Genomic DNA, 18,586 nt, shown 5'->3' with positions numbered 1-18,586 from the left:
TTCGTCGTTAAACCATGGGGCTTTCTTGCTGCCGGGTCGGATCGGCGGGGTCTTCAGCGGGGCGAGTTCGTCTGCGCAGTCGCTGATCCATTTCGTGAGGTTGGTGGCTGCTTGACTGGGGTTCGTTGTGCTGGTGGGAGGGTTCTTGCTCAAAGACATGGTGAGCTGGTCTGCAGTGATCTTGTTCCAGCTTCTGCGGGGAGCCTGTTGCTGGTGATGGTGGAGCGTGGTCCTTCTGAAGCTGAAGTGGACGCAGCTGTGGTCCGTCCATGGGAGTCCCGTGGCGTGGCTGAAGGCGATGTCCTTGCTGGAAGAGAAGATCGGGTCGAGTGTGTGTCCGGCGTAGTGGGTGGGGGTGGTCCGTCCTTTTGTACAGGAACCAGAAAAGGCAACCGGCCAGGGAGGAACCCCAAAGGGCGAAGCCCACAGACCCAGGCACCACCAGGAGGCCACCGGACCAGGGACAAAACAGGCCAACCCAGCCCAACGGCCAAGAGCAGAGGAGAACAGACGGCACAGGGTGACAGGCCGAAGGCCCAGGAAAGAACACAGCAAAAGCAAGACTCGAGCAACCACAGGACCACCCCAACATATCAGGGGAAGCCACCAGCAGAGTCGCAAAGACCAAAGAGGGCAGAACTGGACAAGCAAATAGGCACCCACCCAGAGTAACAGCCAGGAAGAGAATGGGGCAGGGAACCCAAGCCAGCCCCCCCCCCAGCTGACAAACCGCAGGCAACAGGGAACCCGGAGGCCAAAATCCCCCAGAAGGACCAGGCCACAGGGCAGGACCAACCAACGGCCAACCCCAGCCGAGACACAGAAGAGCAGCAGGAATCAAAAGGCCACCCCACCGGGAAAGAACCCGGGGCACAAGAAATGACCAGGCCAGAGGCACACCCCAAAAGCAGGAGCCACCGGGACAAGAAGCCCAGCAACCCACCCAACGGAGGCTGGGGGGGAGGAAAGAGGCTCGACCTGAAGCAAACCCGGCAAAAACTAGGGCAAAACCAAGAAAGACAACAACAGAGGACCTACACGGAACCGGGAAAACCAAAAGCCCAGAACCGGAATGGAGGAAACAACAGCAACCAAGAGCCGACCAACCGCCAGGAGGAAGGCGAACCCCAAGAGGTAGATTGGCAAAACAGGAAAGACCAACAAGGAGACCAACTTCCCAACCCCGCAGGAGACCCATAAATGCCCAAGAAGCCAGCCAGAGAACCGGCAGGCCAGCCAGCCAGCCAGGAGGCACACAACACAGAGCCATCAGGACCCAGAAGCAGAGGCAAAAAAAAAACCCAACCAAGAAGGGACACAGGGAAAGGCACAGCAGCCATCAACAGCCAGGCCACCCACCAGCCCCTACAATGGACCCAGCACCACAACCAGCCAAAAAGGAGTGGCACCGGAAAGGACAGAAGACCAGCAGAGGACCGCGACAGAGTCCAAGAGAATGAGCGGCCAGGAAAAGACCCAAGCAGGGACCAAGAGAGGACCCCAAGCAAACCAGGGCCCCAAAGCACAAAGCCTGACACAACCTAACTGAGAGGCGCATCAGTGACCCAAATGCAGAAGCGAACAGGAGGCCAAACACAGGGATCACAAGGGCAAACCCGGCAGAGGCAGAGCCCAGGCCCCCAGAGCACACCGGAACAACCCAGGCACCATAAACCAAAGGATAGGAGCCCAGAGAAGCCAAAGGCGCACCGCCCAACAGGGGAGGGGGAACAGACTCAAACAAGGGGAGAAGGAACACCTCCAGAACCTACAAGAGAGCAAGGGGCACATACACCACAGGCTGAAAACAGCCCACGTGGGAGCACAGGCCCAAGGACAGGCACCAAAAGGTGAAAAAGCCAGAGCTCCAGACCCGAGGCAAAACCAACCGCAACCCAAAAGCGGAACGAGAGGAGCAGGAAGCAACAAAGTGGCCCACGCACCAGGGGAGGCCAACACCCAACACGCACAAGAAGCGAAAGGCACAGCAGACAGGGCAGGGTACAGGAGCCGGGAACGCGAAGAACAAGGGGCCACCCAAGGCAGAGGCCGAGAAAGACCAACAACACCCAGCCACCACAGGAGGCAAAAGGAGCAGCAGGTGAGAAGGCAAGCCTAACAAGCCAACACCCAACACCAGCCAGAACCCATCAGAGCCCCAACCAGCACTGCCCCGGAGCCAACAGCCCAACAAGGCCAAAGGTTCCCAGAACCGAGGAAGGACACAACAGCCCCCTCCCCAAAAAAACAAGGGGGAGGACCCAGCAAACCTGTGGAAGGCAGACACCCCAAGCACAGGTCAAGCCAAAAACACCCAGAAGGAAGCAAGAAGCGCCCAACAGTAAAGATTGCAGACAGGCAGGCACCCAGACAGGCATGCACCAGGCCTGAACCCACAGAAGGGCAGAAACCAATCGCCGGAAGGGCCGCAGGCAGCCAAAGGAAGCCCAAGAACACTAGGACCAGAAAAGGGCAAAACGCCCGACAAGCAGCCAGGGTTGACCAGAACAGGCTACAGCAACAGGCAAACCCAGGTGCACCCCAATCCAGGCACCAACCAGGACCAACCGGGGACAACAGAAGCCCACAGGGCAGGACTGCCGGATACCCAGAGGACATAGCAAAGAGGCCACAAGAAGAAGCCAACAAACCTTGGGATAGACCGCCCAAAGCGAGCCACGGCCCAGCAAGCAGACACCATCCCAGAGAGAAACCAGGGCCGACCCAGCCAAACCACAGGGCGGGCAACAGGCGCAACAGAAGCCAAGGCCGCAGTCCAGCACATGCAAGCAAGATGCCGCCAGGCAGCATGCACCAAGGGCACAGGCCAACGGGAGACCCACAGGGACCGACCCGCCAGCCCAGACTCCAATCAGCAACAAGCGCCGAGCAAGAGAAAAAGCCAAAGGCTAGGCAACACACAACCCAAGGACGAAGCCCTAAAGGACCCCCTCACAGGCAGAACCCCCAAAAAATTGCAGAGACCCAGGAGAAACCATGTCCCAAGACAGGACAGTGAAGGCAGGGGAGACAACATTGCAGGCAGCCGAAAAAGCCGAAGGACCGTCAGGACCTCGGGAGCAGAGGGCAGCAAAGTCAGATAACCAGGCCGGAGACACCAAGGGCCCAGGACCAAGACGGCTGGCAGACCCACGCCACATGCAACCAGCAAAGCATAGAGTGCCAGCTACCAGCAACAGGTGCCAGCAAGGACAGGAATCCACCAGCACCGGGTGAGACCCGAAGACAACTGGAACCAACAGCACCTAAAAGAAGCAGGGAACCCAGACGGCAAGGCCCAGGGAGACCAGCGGAGCCCAGTGCAAAGACGCAGGGTGCAAGAAACGCAAACAGGAGGCTCGGAAACACACCCTGACACCACCCAGAGGCCCAGGAATAAATTGTGGAAGTGACCAGAAGGCTAAGCAGGCAGCAACCCAAGCACTCCAAGAGGGCAGGGGGAAGAGACACCACCCAGGGTTGCAAGCGAATCCCATGATAAGCAGAAGCCAAACAAACACGGAAAACCCAGGCAAAAAGAAAAGAGATGCTGCAGCAGGTAGCGAAACCACAAGTGCGTGCCTCAAATTCACAGGAACGTAGGCTGCATCGCTGTCCCCGTCAAACAGCCCATGCCCCGAACCAGCCAAACCATAAATAGCAGCACGTGTCACTGCAATTAAAGCCACATCAAATGGACACGTATCTCAGCTTTACACAACATTCTCGCATGACACAAACATGAGTCACAGTACACAAAGATGGGATCATGTTAAGAATCATAGATGTGGAGTGGAAGCCAGGCTCAAACTTGCAGTCACAGGCTGGAAATTCTTACACACAGGAATGTATGGCCAGAGGAGACACAGGCGAGGGCAGAAACGGGGAAGCAGCCCAGCGGAAGAGCGCCTGCACCGCATGTATGGGGCCCCGGGCACTAACCCCGGCATCTCCAGGAGACTCTGCCCCCCAGCCAGGCAGCTCCCAAAAGGAGAGCCTGCCAACAAATCCCCAAAACAGCAAGGAGAAAAAAAGGGACCGCTAAGCGGTACTGACCAAGAGGGCAGGAAGGGTGCAGCACAAGCCGACTGCCCTCAACAGCCAGCCCAGGCGAGCACCAGGAACCCAGCGCCGGGTGGAGAAGCCCACCGAAAACGGCCTCCGAGGTCACAGCAAGGCCCGCCCCGCATCGACCCAACCGAGCAGCAGGGGCGACAGGAAGTAGAGGAGGCCGGCAGGACATCAATCGCCAGGCAGGGGATCCCAGGAGCAACGCCCAGCAGAGTCCCAGGACCCGCCAAACTGCCGCAGCAGCGAGTACCCCAGACTGGCCAAGCCACAGGGAGACGCACACTACAACCCAGAAGAGACCGGGAGCAATGGCGCCCCAGCCGCAAAGGGCCGGTTGGCAAACAACGCAGCTCCTGGCAAGCTCGGCAGGCCAGGAGAACGCGGAAGAGGATGGCGAGGACAACCCACCAGCTCGACGAGACGTCCAGTGAAGAATCCATCAGGTAAGTCCAAACACGTCCCAATATGTCGGAAGACAGAAAAAAAGAACAGGCTGCATTATGGGATGGTACCGCTTATGTACTCCCAGTGGGAGGCAGTGGGTTGGGTATCCCAGCATGCTCCTTTTCTTTTTTTCTGTCGCGGAGATAGTAATCTCCACTTAGTGAAGGAATGGGACGAGGACAGGAGGGACCTGGAGGTAATGGATCCCTCGCTAGTACATCGGCTGGTTTTCTTGCACACGGGTACCAAGGACGGAGTGATGTTTGGGAATAAAGCAGAAGTCATTGGTGAATTCTGCATTGGCTGGGGGGTGCACAAGGAGTGAGTTTCAGCTCTGCTTCTTTTTATTTTATATATTAATGATCCCTGCCTGGAGCTTAGTAGGTGCACATCAGATGCGCCTATGGCGAAAGGTGCCCTCTCCCATCATTACTATATGAAGATGATGCATTGTTAATTGCCCGAACCCTCAAAGCCATACGTCTCTTAGAGCACTCTTTTACTAATGTTATGGCCATCCTTGATTTTGGCCATCCTTGATTTTTTAACTAATTTGAGCAAGTCTTTTATAATGTCTTGTGGATTAAAGCATATGCAACATTTTCTATTGCTGTGGGCAACAACGTTTTATCAAGCACTAGCACTTTCTTCCTATTTGGGGTTCTCCTTCAGTTCATCTGGGTCATGGTTAGTGCATTGTGCTCAATCCAGGATATCGTTCTCAAGGGCTGTTGGCTGCTTGCTTAGTATTCCATCACCTAAGGGTGAGAGGGCCCGAATCGCTCTCCAAAGAGAAGAGAATTGATTCTGTTGGAAAATGTTGCCTAATGCTGTTTCAACATCCAGCTTTACCTGTCACAAAGAATTAGACCTAGAATTTGAGAGTGATCTTATCTAGTTTCGGACTGCTCTTTTGTGGCTGTCTATTTGGAGTTCAGCTGAAGTGACCTAACAAGATATACAATCCTAGACTTTTTGGCTTGTGACAGGGGTCTTTGTATTCCTTGGATTGCACCGGTTAAAGAAGCTCTGGAATGAATCGGCTGAGTGGACATTTTTCTGAAGATAATGGTGGGGGTTGGCAGAAAACAAGTGCAAGCCCTATTGTTAGAACAAGCAGAAAGAAGAGAGGTTGAGTGCTGAAGATCAGAAAGCAAGGATTACGTTTTGTTTACATCTTAATTCTGGGATTATTTTTACTGATTATTTGTGGAATACCAGTAAAATTTGGGAAAGATCTTTATTGTTCAGTTTTTGGGCTGGGATCGAGACATAATGCTTACAAGCCTATTACTGTTTATTAGCCTTGTCAGACGGTGAAACTTGTTGCAATGTGACCCAATTTATACGAGCAGTGGTTCGGTCCAGGAAATCGATGCTTTAATTTTTATTTTATTTGTTGCACTGGCAGACTGATATATTATATATGATTTTATGCCTTTTCTTGCCTGTTTTTTTATACGATTCTATAGGTATTTTATTGCTATTCTACACATGTTTCGTATTACTTTTATGGCTGTTGGTAGCTGTATAAAGATGATTCTGATTGTGATTCTGAGTCATATAAGCTTTTTTTTAATTAACCTATTTCTTAAAAAAAATGTTTTAATTAACTTACGTTAGAAGGTAAGAAGGCTAAATATAATAGCATATTCCAAAATATTTGTCATTATTAAAACAGGATATGAGATTGTTTTTTAGGAGGCTATGTTAGCATAATCTGTTAGGTTAACCTGTTTTGTTCCTATTTGTGTCTTTACTAATGTTATTGCATACATTGAACTCTGTCTTTCAAACTCAAAGTAAACTTTATTCAATTTCACAATGGAAGATCTTAGAAGTAGACTAGGTAAATTATTAGAGTACACTGGCAACAATTTGTATTTACACACATGAATAAAGATAAATAAAGTATAATAAGAACATTTGTCATGAAAAGTTACGTACAACTTAAATTAAATTTAAAACAACACAGGTTTGCGAGTAAAATGGCATTTAAAAAAAAACAACCCCTTTGCAGTTGGCAGAATCACCTAATTGCTGCAGAAACAGCAGGACCACCCTACTTGCGCTAAAATTGTTTTTAAGTAAAATGGGTAATAAAAAAAGCCTGGTCAGAGGCAGATAAAATGTACAAAGAAACATAAAATGTGAAAGGGTCTGAGGGCAAATACATATATCTGATTGTAAAAACTGTCCCAGTGAGAAACACAATAGCCACTCTTTTCCTCTTTCATTTTCATTGATCTGTGATTTAAGACCGCTATTGTAACACATCATTCTATATTTTTATGGAACTCCTGATTAATGTCTGTGTAAAGATCTACTTTTTAACACTACGTAATAAAAAAAAAAAGACAATACCATCGGCATAAAGTTTAAGCTTTGGGCATTAGACAGGACTGGTTTTAAGGAGTCATTTAAACTCAACGCAATGGCTAAAGGTTCATTAATAATAGCAAACACTGTAGGTGACATATGATAACCCTGCCTGGTCCAATGTTAACTTAAATGTGTTAACTAGACTACAGCTTAGTGCAAATGATACAACAACTTCTACATACAGTGAGGTAATTGCCCTTGTGAGTTGGGATGTAAAAGCCGTAAATTTGAAAAATTTAAACAAAAAGTCCACTTCTCAAGGTCAAAAACATATGGGTGTTGCACAATGAGCTATTGTGTTGTGTGTAGTGTATTTTGGTCATCTTTGTGCATGTCTGTGCATCTTAGAGTGTGATATATGTAGTGTGATGGTTTAATTTGTTGAGTCAGGGAAGAACAGCCCCATATCTACTAAGATGTGACACTATTTTCCTACTTCCCTGCTCTGGTCTGCTTTAGACTGCCATGCAGCAATGCACACACCCTTGAAGCATAGTGCAAGGGTCTTTGCATTGTTGTTAGCAATAGTTTTTGTAGTGAAGTGGAACCTTTCAGTACAAAACTATCCTTTAACACCTGTAACCTTAAACACTTTCCCTCATTGAAAGCCCCCTTGATGCAAAGTAATGCAAAGCAGCGCATCGCAATCTTTGCTTTTCTTTGGGGAATTAATCCAATGAAAAGCCTGATTTGCTTTGGATAGTAAATTCCAACATAATACTTTGCCTCAGGTTTTCATTACAAAGGTTTTGTACACCTGGCACAACATGTTATTAAATCTGGGCCTTAGTATTTATGAAGAGTGTCTGTACACTTTGTATTTGTTTTATTTCTGTCTATGTGTTGTATTTTATTATTTTATGGGCTTATTTAATTACTGATGCTTTGACTATGTTTTGAAGGTAATCCTTAGGGTACATGACTGAAGGTTGAGTTCACCCCGAGTTATATTTTGGTTTCATAAAACCCATAAATAATTGTTACACACAAATGTCACGCAGCTCCATTAAATAGCAACAATGTTATTAGCACATGAAATTGTTTTGACAACCCTTCTACCCTTTTGTTGCCACCCTTACTAGATCGGTACAAAACTTGCCAAACCCACAGAAGGCTAAACATGGTATTTGTCTGACAAATATCATGTGGAGTCATCAAATGATGCTACAGATATTAGCAAATATATTCTATTTGACCCCACATTTTAATTATGCTCCTTTTATAAATCTCTATTTAAATATACCAAGAGGAAGCTAAACATTCTTAGGATTTGCCAAAGTGTGTGCAAAGTTGTTAAAAGGAGCAATAGCTACAAGCAATTAAAAAAACTCAACTGTCAAGATTAGTCTAAATATTTGACCATGTTAATCTTTCGAAATGTATTATTTCTACTATTGAACCGGAATTACCTAAAATTACAATGATCCCGATTAAGGGGCATGCATTGGAGTTAGACTCTTTTTTCTCATATCTGGTTTTACCTTCTGAAAACTCTGGGACGTTGCCTTATATAAAGTCTTTGGGAGCCATCTTTGACTTTGCATCATGGCTGAGCAATAAACTGAACAATTACATCAAGACTATTCATGTAAGCAAATGTTAACTACAGAAACCTATGAGCATGAGTGTATGAGGATTTAAGAATAATTCCTGTTTTAAAACGGAAGATAACATACTCTGCAGACAGCTATTAGTTGTCCCTCAAACACCCTACATTTTTTAATATCACAAAGAAAAGGATATTGGATATTCATGCAACAGAATTGTCTGGCTCTTACCCAGCTGTGGATTTCTATCTTATCCAATCCCACAGCTTGTTGAAACTGAGAAGCTATACAGGGTTGCTGAATGATGAATAAAAGATTCCTTGGTTAGCATATATCAAATGTTCCTGTACTGATCAGGACTTTGCCATGCTCCCTTCAAACCCACTTACTATTCAGAATAGTGACAAGATTTGGGCAGGTAAAAGGTATGTGGAAAGAACAAATATATTGAGGGAATTTGTGTAGAATGAGAAGCAATCCATACAGTCTTTTCTCCTTGTTAAAATCATATATGTACTTGAACATTACCTCCTCGTCTGTCTTCCTGGATGCAGTCCTTATGCTTGAGATACTTCTCCATTTGGACAGAACCAATTCCCTAGGTGAAGCAAAATGTTCCTCCAAGATGGCCCCCATTACTCAGGAGCCATTGCAAAAGGGCGGAACCAATGATGCACTTCCTGTAACATACCACATAAATGCCAAAAGACAAACAGTAAACTGGAAATAATCTACCCCCATGCCCAGGCAGGAGGGCAGAACTCAGGACTGCATCAAGGAACACCAGGACTTAGAGTAATGAGGATTACCGGTAAGTAACCGGTGCATTACCTACTTGGCTTACTGGATGCAGTCCTTACACTTGAGACAATGCCCAAGCAAACTATTTCTAAAAACACCAGTTAACCACAGACTATGCTGCATCAAAACAGATGTTATCACAACATAAAAAGAAATTGCTTCTCATGATCCCAAATCAGCAGAAGTGCCCTCCACTGCAGACAGGACATGACCACTGATAGTGGTACAGAAAAGTGTAATGGAAACTCCAAGTAGCAGGAGCACACACATCCTGCAAAGAGACCCTCCTAAAGACTGCCTAAGAAGGAGCAACTCCTCTAGTTGACTGAACTTGAACCTGTGGGGGAAGAGGAGGATTCGATGCCTGATAAGCCCTCATGATTGAAGACATAATCCATCTGGTAATGGTAGCAATAGAAAGAAGTGAACCCTTATTGGGAACACCAACGTTAACAAAAAGGATATCTGACTTACAAAAGGATGAAGAACATTAAACATAAACTAACAGAGCCTTGCATAGATCCAGAGAATGCAAAATAACTTACTCAGCTGAAGAAGGAAAGAAAACCAGTAGAACAATGTCCTTTAAACAGTGACACTGGGAAGAGACTGTAGGTAGAAAAGCTGAGCCTGGCCGAAGAAGAACCTTATCTTGAAGGAACCAAATAAATGGAAAAACTAATATAAAGGCACAAATTTCTCCCATCATTCTCCATGAATACATAGCAACCAGAAACACCACCTTCTCTATCAAAAAGTTGGAAGAAACCGAATCAAGCAGTTTAAAAGGAGAACCAGTCAAAATCTGTAGAACTAGAGGGAGTACCCAAGCAGGAAAAGGAAAATGGGACAATGGCCCTTGCAGAAACAAATCCCTAAGGATCTGAGAGGCGAAAGGCAGAACCTCACAGAGATCATCCCCCGAAAGGCTTGAAAAGCCACCCACTGAGCCCTAAGAATAGAAACTTCCAAACCCAAGGTAAAGCCATCCTGTAAAAAAAAAAAAAAAAAAATCTTAAAGGAGGACATGATGTCAAAATCAATCTGTTAGCATAACACCACTTATCAAAGTGTCCCCAATGCTGATCGTATGGCATGCGAGTGGAGGGCTTGCCAGAAAACTGAATGGAAGTGGCACCAGACTCAGAACAACCCAGATCTAACAGAGGCATCTGCTCTGCAGCCAAACTCCCAGATGGATATGCTGTAGGGAGGAAGAAATCAGAAGTGGATGAATCAGAGGAGAAGAATAGAGAGAAAACACGTAAGGATGACCCACTGAATAAGCAGAGGGAACTAAGGCCTCATCAACCACCCTGGTGCCACTAGAATAACATGAGCATGGTCAGACATTACCTTCTGCAATAACCTGGGTGTCAAGGGGATGGGAGGAAAACAATTCAGGAGACTACTCTATCTCCTGATAGATCGTGGTGGAGAGACATAGAGATACTGAAGGTGGGAACCTCAGTCTGAGCTATTCCACAAGCCTCTTCTTTGCTGGAAGATAGACTCCTGACAGAGAGACAAGATTCTCTTCTGCCCGCAGCCTGATCTTCTGGGATTGTACTTAAAGAGAGGAAATCATCTCCCCTTGATGAGAAACATAAGACCTTGTGACCTGGTTGACTGTATACATACCCTCTGACCCCTGATTGATGGGAAGAAATGAAACAGAGCAGCCCATACTGTAAGCAGCTCTTTCCAGTTGAAAGAAGGAAGAGACTCCCCCCTGTTCCATACCACCTTGGTGGTAAGATTCCTCATGACTGTCCCCCACCCGGAGCGCTGGCATCAGTGGAGATGATCACAAGAGAGCGCACACTCAACTGATGACCCTTACTGAGACTGCCGGGTTCAACCGCAACTGTAAGACATGCAAAAAATTGGCAAATGATTGGAACCCATGCCTTGCAATCCTTAGACACAAAATTCCAGTGATGGAGAATGTGATGTATAATGGCTATAAATGCAGATGGACGGCTCCACAGTACCAGAGCCAAAGTGGATGCCATTTCTCCCTGACAAATCAACCACAGTCTCACTGGAGTGGATGGGAGAGATAAAAGGGTTGAAAGGTGTAACATCAGTTTTTTCTTCATGCGAGATCCAGAAAGACCTCCCCCAAGTTCATCTAGAAGGGGGCCCCTATTAACTGCAGAGACTGGGGCAGTTGAAGGTGGGACTTGGTGGTGTTGAGAAGAAATCCATGAGTGTGCAACAGGACAGGCACAGACTCAATGTCTTGATAAACCTTAGAAAGAGAAGTAGAGGCAATTAACCAATCGTCAAGTCAAGGAAACACCTGAATACCTTGATAGTGCAAAACACCTACCAGTAGAGCTAGAAGCTTGGTGAAAACTCTGGGAGCAGATGCCAAACCGAATGGGAGAGGTCACAATTGGTAATGCTGGCCAGCCACTGAAAACCTCAGGAACTGTTGATGAAGATGACAAATCAGGATGTGTAAATATGCACCCAGCATGTCCAAAGATTTTGGGTACTGGCCCTTTCTTAACATGGAGAAGATGCTCTGTGGGTGACCATTTTAATGTTATTGGTAACAGGAAACAATTAAATTCCTTTAAGTCCAACACAGGACAGGCGTCTCCTTTTGCAACAGGAAAAGAATGAAGTAAAAACCCCACATGTGTTCCATCTGGGGAACATGAACAACTGCCTGTTTGTCCAGAAGTTGCTGGACTCCATTCAAAATAGTAAGTTGATGGACCATATTCCTTAGAAGAGGAGTTTCCCTGAAGAATGACCCTGGGAGTCACTGAAAATTCCAAGTGATACCCTTGGAACACCACTGTAATGCCCAGGCATCTGATACACACTGCTGCCATTGTCCCTGCCAATGTAGAAGGCACCCTCTCACTAGAGAGGGGCCAGGTAGTCATGCCTTGGGATGCTGGGAGTTGACAGCCGAGGAAGAAGACTGGAACCAGGATTTATCTGGATAGGTGGTGCCTCGGCCATGACCCCTACCTGGAAAGGACTGGGATGAACCCCTTGCCGAGCGGGAAGGCAAAGCTCTTTTAAAAGAAAAGTTTCTACCCCCATGAAATAGCTGTGCTGGCACCATCAATTTTTTTTATTTCCACAGACCTTTTAATCATTTACTCAAGCTGTTGTCCGAACAGCTTGGGACCCTCAAAGGACAGTTTCGTTTAAATAGCTTCTTGAGCTGCGTCCTTTAGAAATTGCGCATCCACAATTATCGACGAGCAAAAACAGCCACCCCTGAAGTACCTGCTGATGCACACAAATTGTCGAAAGACAGGTCAAATAGAAAACGGACCTGCAGCTCCATTAGTGCCGGAAGATAAGGACAATCCAAATCCTCTGAAATGCGACCTGCCAAGGCCTGAAAGTCTTTGAGAAAGGACTGTGCAGTATAAGTGGTATAGGTATTAGCATGAACAGAGAAGTTGGCAACAGCATAACACAATGTTACTGCTCAAGCTAAGGACTGCATCAAGGAAGACCAGGACTCGAAGATTCCTGGTAGGTAACCGGGGCATCATCTTAAATAGGATGAGAATGATTTTGGACATGATTTCCTTGATTGGTTTAGATTCAAGATGGATTATCATTCTCTATCTTTTCTGAAAGCCTAGGCTTATTATGCTGTGTGTATGTGGTGTGTAGCAGTGTGGTGCAATAGCCAGGGCAGCAAATTCCGGAGCACAGGGCTCACGGTTCGATCCCCGGCTCTGGGGGCAGCTCGCACCATGTGACTCTGGGCAATAGCTCACTAACAGCCTGATTCATGAAAAACGGCATTTGCGAGTCTCAAATAGCGATAAAATGCGAATCGCTATTGAGAACTCGCAAATCAGAATTCATGTACATTACGGGAAAAAAAAGCGACTCGCACGCGGGCGCTAAATCCGTTAGCGACTAACTATAATCGCAGAATAATCGCTATTTCCGGCTACCAGCGTCGGGAATGCGAGTCGCAATCTCGTGCGATCGGGAATGCGAGTCGCAATCTCGTGCGATCGGGAATGCGAGTCGCAATCTCGCGCTATCGGGAAAACGGGAAGTCGCTTTTCGAGCACAGTGATGACATCACAACCAGGAAGCAGGCAGTTCCCACCCCCAAACACCACAGTGAGGCAAACCTCGAGGGAGCAAGTCGGAAAGCAGCAGCTAATCTTGTGATTGCAAAATTACTACCAAACTGCTGCCATGTCTGAGGAACCTGTTCCTGGCCCCAGCAACAGCACAGGGCGGAAGAGGAAGCTGAAGTTCTCAGAGCAGGAGCTCGAGAATCTGATAGAAGGGGTGGTGGCCAACCACGACAGACTCTTTGGGATCAACTCCAGGAAGGTCCCAGAGCAAGACAAAAGGAGGATCTGGCTGGGAATAGCCTCCAGTGTGAACTCCGTGGGTGTGGCCGATAGGTCATTGGAGGAGCTTAAGAAGCGATGGTATGACCTCCGAGGTCGTGCCAAGGAGAGGGTGGCGGAGCGCCTTGGAGAGGCATCGGGCACTGGAGGTGGCGGACCTACAGTCCCTCCCAACACACCCTTGGAGGACCAGGTGGAGAACACCCTTGAGAGGGAGGCGTGCGTTGGCGTCACACTTCTGGACTCCTCCCGCCCCAGCCAAGACACCCAAGGTAAGTGGCATGCGACTGCGACCCTGTCCCCTATGACCGTCCCTGACCAAATAGGTTCACATAATGGCCCTTAGTCATGCCTTTGTTGCGCATCAGGAAATGCCCTGAAGCATTGTGGGAGATGTAGTATGTCCACAATGTAGTAGTACCACAATGCAGCCAGACAGGTTCCAAAGTACGCAAATCCACAGCCATCCAGGGAATGTCACCCAGCATGCATGTAACATCAGCACGTCTGACAGTCACATGCAACTAATGAGTATCCACTTACCCTCACAGGTGGCGCAGAAAGCAGCGACAGTGAGAGGCTGCAGATAGATGAGGAGGCCCAGGAGGAGGATTTTCAACCGGAAACCCAGGCACCAGCCCCTGCCGCTGCAACAACACCAGCAGCCAGGCCCCCCACCGTTGTGGCCCCTGCATCTGCCGTTCCACCCACAGCCAAGGCCAGGCCCCCCACCGTTGTGGCCCCTGCATCTGCCGTTCCACCCGCAGCCAAAGCCAGGCCCCCCACCGTTGTGGCCCCTGCATCTGCCGTTCCACCCGCAGCCAAAGCCAGGCCCCCCACCGTTGTGGCCCCTGCATCTGCCGTTCCACCCGCAGCCAGAGCCAGGCACCCCACTAATGTGCCTCCAGTCCCTGCCGCACCAGCAACGCCTGCTGTGACACCACCTGCAGCTGGTGCTACGACATCTGGGCCTGCGACAGCGCCAACACAGCGGCCAGCCACTGTGACAGGCCAGCAGAGCAGGCGTGGGAGTTCTCGCCATCACACCACAGCTCCAATCAGCAGGAGGGGCAATGGACAGCGCCATGCCTGTTTGAGCGTAGAAAGACGCATGCTGAGGATCCATCAGCGCCAGTCACAGCAGCAAGGTGCCATTCAGCTCCAGCTGCACAAAATTGGGCGCAATGTGGCCGGAGTGGGAGACCGCATGGACCGCATGACCGCGGCCATGGGCCGCATGACTGCAGCCATGGAGGCAAACACTGCTGCGATGATCAAGCAGCGCAGTGCAGCAAGCCGGCGCCACCACCAGCTCATGAGCCGGCTGGCCTCCTACAGCAGGTCTAATTATGTGGCTGCAAATGCCACCTCACAGTTGTCGCGGCGGTCACTCACACAGCAGCACCAACTAGTACAGTGCTGTGAGGACATCACCAGGGTCCTGGAGCACCTCACCATGGCGGTAACGGCACTACACCCTCCTGCTCTATCTGCCACTGTAGGGGGTGACGATGGCAGTGAGGGGGCTTCCAGCGTCAGCAGCCAATCTGCCACACTAGTCCCGCCACTTAGGCGCAGCACCATGGCAACGCCAGTCACAGGTGCCCCGGAAGAGGAAGAGCCTCAGAGGCGCTTGGGCATAACGCGCAGGAGGCGCAATTGACTCTGTCAGAAAAACACTGGCACAGGCTGACTATAAGCCTGCCATGTACTTTCACACTGCAGTATGAAGGAATACTGTTAGTTGTAAATAGTTGTACTGATTACCTTTTTTTGTGAATGAAACAAATATATTTATTTTGCAGCACACATTAGCCTTGTGTAATCATTACATTTTGCATGCAATTGTGATTTGTGGGGTGGGGGAAGAGGGTGGGCTAGAAATTGTTCTCTGTGATGTGGTTGCGACGTCTGTGGCCTTCAGCTGGGTTCTCCCCGCGTGCATGGTGCGCATGTGCTGGTGGCCGGTCATCCCCTTCTGATTCACTGCCTGAGATCTCAACAGGTATCCGGCGCTTGGTTGCAATGTTGTGAAGCATTGCACAGACAGCCACAATGCGGCAGCACACAGCAGGACTGTAATACATGGCCCCACTTGTCTTGTGCAGTATACGGAACCTGCTCTTGAGCAGCCCAAATGTCCTTTCTATACAGTTCCTTGTCCGGATGTGCGCAACATTGTAGCGCCGTTGCTGAGGTGTGGCAGGGTTGAGGTAAGGGGTCAGGAGGTATTCCCGTAGGGCGTAGCCACTGTCACCTGAATGAGAGGAGAAGATGTTGATTGCCTGTGCAGCGCAGTGACTTCATTGCAATGTGACATTGTCGACAAAGTGTACTTACCAAGTAGGTGTCCTTCCCCAAACTCTCCCCTGAGCAGTCGTGTGTGGAGTCCGCTGTGCCTGAAGATAAAGGAGTCATGGGTACTCCCTGGGTACTGGGCGACAATGTCAGTGATGATGGTCTTGGCATTGCAGACCATCTGTATGTTGAGGGAGTGGTAGGACTTCCTGTTGCGGTACATATACTCCGTGGCAGCTGGTGGGCAGATGGCGACGTGGGTACAGTCTATGCAGCCGAGGACATGGGGAAAATGGGCTACATTGTAAAATTGTAGTTTTGTCAGGTCCAATTCCTGTTGGCTCGTGGGAAATATGATGTGGCGGTGGAGCTGGGTGAGCATGGCATCAACGAAAGTGTGGAGGCAGCGTGACATGGTGGGCTGGGATATCCCCCCAGCAGCCGCTACTATGCCCTGGAAACTGCCGGAGGTCAGGAGGTGCAGGCTGCACAATACCTGCACATGTGTAGGCACCGAATTGTTTCGCCTTGTTGGGTGCTGCATGAGGGGGTCAAGTTCATGTATCAGCCAGATGATCATTTCCCCATTCAGCCTGTATTTAGCATATATCTGTTCTCTGGTTTGGCCCAGCAAGGTGACCCGCTGCCGGTAAATCCTTTCCTGCCTCATGCGTCTCCTCCGTGCTGCTCGCTGTAGCCTTCGCCGCCTCACCACCATGTACATTCCTGGCATTGTGGAACGCCTAATGCTGCTGCTGAATGTCCTTATGTGTGATTGGTCAGGCCTGGACCTGTTGGTGATTGGCCAACGGTTTTTCAAATTTTACTTAATCATGGCTTTTATGGTTACCACCTGCTTTGAGTTGTCCTTAATTTGCGCCGCGCAAACTGCGAATTTGGGGTTTTTCGCTATTGTATCATTTTCATGAATGCCGATAGAGAATATATTGCGTTTCGCTATTTATTTCGCAGATTCCGTGGTTGGTCGCTATTTCCGTATCGCTAATGCTCGACTACCGGGAATCTGCGACTATTATAGCGTAATCGCTATTGTATTCGCTATTCTGTGTTTGCGAATTCGCTATTTTGTTCTTGAATGCCAATTCCGTACTTTGCACCCGCAATTGCATTTTCGCAGCGATTGCGGGCGCTATTTCGCTTCATGAATCAGGCTGTTAATTTCCACAACAGCGACTTGAGACAGCGCTTTACAAATATGGATATTTAACATTCTATCGCTGTAACAACTGTTCCATGTAACGTATGGTGCACTTCATGTTTTTGCAACTTTTACCGACACTACATTTGCAAGTATCTTTTCCCAAACTTAAAGGTCTTAAATTTACCAGCAGCTGAGCTGTATTTTCATATCTGTGCAGACTTCCTTCTAATACTGTTTGTTTTGCTGCCAGATGTTAAGTAATGATAGTAGTTGAGTGCTTTGCACGAATAATTTTACTGTTGTATTTATGTGAGTCATTGTATAAAATTATTGTATGGGTCTTCATGTTATTTATAATATTTCCTAGTGTATCATTCCAATACGGAACAGACAGGGTCTTTTTCTAGTGAAGTGTTTCACAACAGGTAGTGAAGATGGGTGTCTCAAATTGGAGCTCCCAAAACATGACCCCAATTGCACGTCAAAAAATTATACCTGGCGGCCCTAAGCCTTTGGGAGCAGCATCTATAGGATCACAAGAGCGCATTGCATGTGCGGGTCATTCTTTCTTAAGATGAAGGCTGGAAAGGGATCTCAGGCAAAAAAGCTCCATTGCCCAGCTTAGTGTAGAACCAATCCAATTTTGTGGGGGAAATTGGCATTGAAAATGGAAGAACCACTGCTGCCCACACGAAATGGAACACGCATTGGTGCATCTGACTGACACCCATGAAGGATACCCCTCTGGAGATAACTTGCACCACTGAAACCATGGCAGTCTCAGACAGATTTAAAAAAAATATTCTCCCATGCAATGGATGAAAGTTCCCAATGAGTCGAAAATCTTATGTTGTATTGGTTTTTGCCATGGCATGACATGGCAGAAACCCATAAAGACTTTCGACTCATGGGAATTTTCATATATGACATGGGAGAAAATGTTCACCACATTACATAATTTCTCTGAAATACTCTCTTCATGCTGGCAAGAGCATGGTGAAGATATCAAGATTTGCCAAAACCTAAAAGAGGACTAGGAATACATATTTCTTATTTTAACGACGTCTTAAGCTGTATTGTCTGCCAGGGAGGTAAATAATGATTGTTAGCTGCTCTAACTACATTTATGGGCACGGGGTGAGGGCTCAGAGAATGAGGGGTGATTAGCAACCATCATTGTTCTGCAGGTAACAGCAATAAGGCTGTTGGCACCCCATTCCCTAACAAAAACATGTACTGCTGCAGAAGCACTAGCATCATCTCACCTGCTAGTTTGGGTGAAAAAAATCTCCATCCGCCCATGGTGCTCCATCATTCCTCTCTTTAGCTACAGCCCTTTCATATATGACTGTTTAGGGAAAATAGAGAAACGTTGTTTATGTTTTTCTAATTTTCTTTGGCTGATTGGGTTCCCTCACACAAAAACAAGGTGGAGGAGAAATGTGTGAACTGGAAGCTACCAATGAAGAGGTGTAGGGCACGCCATGGGAGGATGAAACCATTCTTTCACTCAAATATTCGGG

The 18,586-nt window shown here is 48.1% G+C and overlaps 1 protein-coding gene across 1 annotated transcript in view; it reads right to left on the bottom strand.

Moving 5' to 3' along the window:
- LOC144769172 (extracellular calcium-sensing receptor-like) overlaps positions 1-18,586 on the bottom strand; it is a 201,401-nt gene that overhangs the window by 150,961 nt on the left and 31,854 nt on the right. The window lies entirely within an intron of this gene.

Source organism: Lissotriton helveticus, chromosome 7 (genome assembly GCF_964261635.1).
Source record: "Lissotriton helveticus chromosome 7, aLisHel1.1, whole genome shotgun sequence".
NCBI lineage: Eukaryota > Metazoa > Chordata > Amphibia > Caudata > Salamandridae > Lissotriton > Lissotriton helveticus.
The sequence above is the reverse complement of the archived record's forward strand: the minus strand, read 5'-3'. Positions and strand labels throughout refer to the sequence as shown.